Genomic DNA, 5,622 nt, shown 5'->3' with positions numbered 1-5,622 from the left:
GGCTGCTGCCCTGAGCCAGTGTCGCGGAGCAGGTCCGGGGGCTCCCTAAGGAGCAGCCTCCCCCCCCCGGGGCCCTCGGCGGTGCAGCCCCTGCGAGCGGCGCCCGGCGGCTCGGGGTGCAAGCGCCGGCCGCGCTTCTCACCACGGCGGTGCGGGGAGGCTGCAGCCTCCGCGGGGCCTGGGAGCGCGGTCCTGCCGGGCACGGAGCCGCTGGCTCCGCCGGGACCCAGGGCTTCCTGCAAGGAAGGTGGGACAAGGAGGGGAAGACAATAAAACCCAGGAAATGCTCTGAATAGCAAAGGTAACTGCTCGGCGAGCCCTCGCCGCGTCTGCGCTGAGTCAAGCCGGAAGCCACGGGGCAGCCGGGGCAGCGCCCGGGGCCGGAGGAGCCGGGGGAGCCGTGGGAGCGCGGGGGACGGGGATGAGGCTGACCGCCCCGGCACCATCCTGCACCCTGGGCACCATCCCTGCACACGAGGCCCTGTCCTGTGCCCCAGCACCATCCCTGAACACGATGCACCATCCTGCACCCCAGTACCATCCTGCACATGATGCACCATCCCTGCACACGAGGCCCTGTCCTGCGCCCCAGCACCATCCCTGCACACGATGCACCATCCTGCACTGTGGGCATCGCCCTGTGCCTCAGCACCGTCCTGCACCGTCCTGCACCCCGGCACAGGACGGCACCTCGTGGTGCATCGGGACAGGGCCGAGCCTGCGCTCGGTTGTCTTTGCAACCGGTGTTTCCAATCGTGCGGCRCGCAGCCCTGAAAGCCTGACCTCGGGTCCCGCTAGTTAAACCGCTGCCTGTTTTACTGCACGGGGAGGTGGTGGGGGAGGACGGCCGGGGCCGGGGCCGCGGGACGGTGCTGGCGGGGTGTTGTCCCCCGAGACAAGGGCGCTGGCAAGGGCAGGGCCGGCACCAGCCCCCGAGATGGGGCGCGTGGGAGAGCGCACGGGCCCAAGGGTCCCTGCTGCCGGGCTCCTCAGGGGCCGCAGGGGCACCRGAGCCGGCAGAGCCCAGCGGCCGCTGCCTCATGCCCGCAGGCGGCAGCTCTGCCCAGCACCGCGGTGCCGGCTGTGGGCGCGGGCAGACCCCAGTGTGCCCCCTCCATGCTCCCGGACACCTCCTGCAAGGCACCACGGCGGGGACCGTGCACCGGCGACAGGGCAGGACTTGGCACCGGCTCCATCCCTGCGTGGCCACACAGGTCCCGGCGCGACCGCGGGGCCGGGGCGGCGGGTGCGCGGCTGGGCGCGCCGCTCTCCCCCGAGCCTCCCAGCGCCGAGTGATTTATGGGCAGGGGGAAGCGCGCGGTGCAGACAGATCGGGCCATAAAACCTCGGGGCAGGAAGTCTCGCCAACTTCAAAGGCCGCGCAGGGCCGTGGCCACAACAATAGCGGGGCCAGCCGGGCCCAGCGCTGCGGCACCCGTGCGCCGGCGGGGCCCCGGGGCCCCGGGCAGCACCCCGGCCAGCGTGCAGCCTTGCACGCACCCTGCGTGCGCATGCACTGGGGCTGCGGAGAGCCCAGCACGGCGCCGCCGACGGGCAGCATCCCGCAGGCATCGAGAGGCCTCTGTGGCCGGCTGGGCCCGCAGGCGCTGCGGGGCAGGCTGGGGGCTGCAGCCCCGTGCATCCCGGCGCGCATCCCGGAGCGCCGTGCCCGGCGGGCGGCTGCGGGAGGAAGGCAGGGTGGGGCGCAGGCGGCGCGCAGCCTCGCAAACAAAGGGCCGGAGGAAACGCCGCCGTCCAAGATAAACCGGYGAAGGTGAGAGCGCGCCCTGGCCGTCCCACCTCGCCCGTCCTCCCACGGCCCCCGCCGCTCGCCCTCCCTCGGCGCTCCCGGAGAGGGGCCCAGCGACACCTGCCCCGGTGCCCTGCTGGCTGCCGGCACCTGGTCCCGGTGCTGCTCCCAGCCGGGCAGCTGGCTCGGGGCTGCAGCCCTGGCATCAGTGCCGATGGGACCATCAGCCCGGGGTCCGCCGAGCTCACCGAGGGGACCACGTCCATCCCCGGCATCCCAGCGCAGGGCAGGGACAGCACTGCGGCAGGGGCTGCGAATGCAGCCGGCTGCACGGCTAGGGGTGGCCGAGCCGGACGCCGGCCCTGGCGCCCTTTCCCACCGCCATGGCCGTCCCGTGACGCACGGGGTGGGAATAGGCTCCGTGCGGCAGCGCCACTTTCCCAGGCCCCCGAGGCTGCGTGCTGGGGCTGCTGCAGCCCCTCCGTCCGGCAGGAAGGTGCCTGCCCCCCGATCCGACGCCGCCGAGACAATGTTGGCCCCACGGCGGTGCCGGGGCATCGCGGTGCCAGCCTCCGGTGCCCACATCCTGGCGGAAGCAGGCAGGAAGCCCCAGGCGATGGCCTTCCCGTCGGCGCTGTCCCGCGGGGCCGGGCAGCCGGGATGCGGCACGGCCGCACCGGGGGGCCGGGGAGCCGGCTGCACGCGGGCTGCCTCCGCGCGACCGCGGGGCTGGCGGTGCCGGGGCGGGTGCGCGGGGCCGGCCGGGAGCGGGCGCCGAGCCGCACCGCGCCGGGGGCCGCGCGGGCACAGCGTGCAGGCCTGTCAGAACCGCACGGAGTCGTTTAAAGACGATCAGGCGGTGACAGGAATTAAATTGTGTTTTGATTTTCTCATTAGCCTAATCTCCAGCGCGCCTCGTTACGGGGTAATTTCCCCGCTCCGACATGACAGCTCATTCCCACCACGACAGCCATAAGCCAGCCTGCCCGTGCCGGCATGCCGGCGGTGGCCGGGCTGCCGGTGCGGCGGGAGGGAGCCGGCCGCGTGCTCCGGCGGGACCCGGAGCGGCCGGCAGGGCCAGGCGCGGGGCTGGGATGCAGCACGGGCTGGCACCGGCAGCATCCCGGCACGCACGTCCTCGCGGCGCCCATCCATCGCGGCCCCCGCGGAGCCGCCCTGGCAGGTCCCGCTGAGCCGCGGGCTGCCAGGCGAGCGCGGCCCCGGCGGCACGGCCTGGCAGCTGTCCCCGACAGCATGGGGCCGGCACGGCGGCCGGGGCCAGAGGCCACGGTGAGGGGCAGGGGCGGTGCGGACGGGTGCAGTGTGGGGTCCCTGTGCACCCCAAGTCGCACACTCCGGGGGTGTCCCGGGAGTAGCCCTGCATGCTGGACCCCAGCACTGCCCCGCGCGCCCCGGCAGTGGGGTGCGAAGGCTGCGGCAGCCCGGGCGGCTCATTTGTCTCTGTCAGGGCGAGCAGGAGACGGGGCCGCCCGAGCGTGGCTGCAAGGGGGCCGCAGCCGGTGGGTGCCGAGCGCTGCCCCGATGGGGTCCCCAGCTCCCGTCGGGATAGGTCAGGATAGCTGTGAGGTCCTGCGGAGCACCGCGGGGCTGGGACTTGCGTGCCGGCCGGCCCCGGCAGCCCTGGCAGCCCTGGGGCAGGTGAGGGGCAGGGGGACGCGAGCAGCCGCCCCCGTGCTGCCCCCCAAGATCACCTCATGGTGCAGCCCGGTTTTGAGAGGCCTTCGGAGGCGGCGGTGCCGGCGACCCTGGCAGGGGCACACGTGTCTCCACCATGGGGACCACGGCCCCACAGCATCCCCCATGGGGACCACGGCCCTGCAGCATCCTCTGTGGGGCCCACGACCCCACAGCATCCCCCATGGAGACCATGGGGATGAGCCCTCGCAAGGGCCAGTGGGGCTAAGGGAAGGCAGCAGTGGTGGGGGCGCCTGGGGGGCTGAACAGCGTCCTGGCCGTGCACGGAGCCCACAGGGAACGGTTGCAACTGCTCCATCCCCCCCAGTCCCTGTTCCCCCCTCGCAGTGCTGGGCTGCCCTGGGTGYGGGGGCTGCGGGGTCCCCGTTGCCCTTGGAGGGTCGAGCCGCCCCAGCAGACCCAGCCGTGTTAATCCCCCAGCCGAGCCTGTCCCTTACTGCCTGCCCGGCCTGGATCCTGGGGTCCTTGCACCGCTGGGGAGCTCCTGGGGTCCCTGCAAGGCTGGAGGGCTCCTGGGGTCCCTGCACCGCTGGGGAGCTCCTGGGAGCCGAGTTGGGGGCCGCAGTTTGACCCAGGCTGCAGCCGGGGCCACCCCGCAGCACTGGGGCCGGAGTGGCCCTTCCCTGGGGGGGCTCGGTGGCTGCCCCCGCGTTAGGGCCGGGCAGAGCGGGGGGCTCGAGTTTCCTCTGGGCCGCGCTGAGCCCGGGGCCATAACCCCCCTTGGAGCATGAGGCGGGGGCACGACATGAGAGCGCAGCACCCCTGCCCGCAGCCCAGCCTGGCCCCCGGCCCGGGCACCACGGCCCCCACCAGGGGTGTCCCCGGGCTCCCTGCACCCCCGGGCTCCCTGCAGCCCGGGTTCCCTGAACCCCTTGTTCTCATCCTGCACCCCCAGGCTTCCCTGAACCTCCGGGGCTCCCAGGGAACACCCCTGGGCTCCCCCTGCACCCCTGAGTTTCCCTGCATCCCTGGACTCCCCCTGCTCCCCTGGGGTCCCCCTGCTCCCCAGCTTTATCTTCAGCCYCCCGGGCTCCCCTGCACCTCCAGGGTCCCCCGCACCCCCAGGTTCTCCCTGCATCTCTGGGTTCCCCCTGCAACCCCGGTTTTACCCTCACCCCCCAGATCCCCCCTGCACCCCTGGGCTCAGCTGCCCCCCATGCTCCCCTGGTCCCCCCCCCTTGCCCTGCCGTGCCGGGCGATGCTAACTGGCAGGATGGGGGGTGCGAGGTGCCTGGGGCACAGCGGGGCTGCCAGGGCCCTGCCGCAGGCCCCAGGCCCAGACGAGTGACGGGGCCCGGCCGGGGGGGGGGGTCCCAGACCTCCCCCCCCCCCGAGGGCAGCGGATGTTCATTTACCAACGTCAGCCCCGCAGTTGGTTTGAATTAGGCTGCTTGCGCTCTCCGGGCCGCTGATAAGCGAGGGGGGCGCGGGATGCGCCGGGGGGGGGGGGCCCGCGCCGCCTTCCTGCTCTGCGCTGTGTAACGCGGAGCGGCCCCCGCTGACAGCGCCGCGCCGCCAGAGCCGCTGCTGAAAGACACGGGGCGGCCCCGGCTCGCAGCCGCCCCCCGGCCCGGTCCCGCGTGGCCCCACGCACCGAGCAGCGGCCGGGCCTGGGGCACCGGGGGGGGGGAGCGGGGGCCGCGGTCTCCCCGGCGCCCGGGTGAGGGACGGGCGACAGCTGGGCCGCGGGGCCGGTAACCGGATCCCCCCGCCGCTGCCGCCGCCGCCCGGACGGGGCCCGCCGCCGGGGCCGGAATACTCAGTCCTCGCCCGGGAGCGGGGCTGCCGGTCCGGGGGGCGGCGAGCCCCGAGAGCAGCCCCGTTCCCCCCGGTTCCCCGCCCGGGACGTCCCGGAGCCGGCGGCGGAGCGGGGCTGCGCCCGGGGCAAAGCTCCGCCCGCGGCGGCGGCGCCGGGATTAGCGGCAGCGGGGGCACCTGTTCCTCCTCCTCCTCCTCCTCCTCCTCCTCCTCCGGGAACCGGGGCCGGGGTGCCCCCCGCGCCGGCAGCTGCTCGGGCGGCGGCAGCGCCCAGATGGCTGCGGCAGGGTCCCCACAATAGCGGCTAATTAGCGGAGCGCGGCCCGACCCTCCCCCCGGCGGCAATCAAGGGCCCGTGACTTTATTACGGCTCATTATGCGCGGGGGGCGGCGGGGGG

The sequence above is a fragment of the Apteryx rowi genome, unplaced genomic scaffold (assembly GCF_003343035.1).
Source record: "Apteryx rowi isolate R43461 unplaced genomic scaffold, aptRow1 scaffold_1288, whole genome shotgun sequence".
NCBI lineage: Eukaryota > Metazoa > Chordata > Aves > Apterygiformes > Apterygidae > Apteryx > Apteryx rowi.
Note: the sequence above shows the minus strand (reverse complement) of the source record.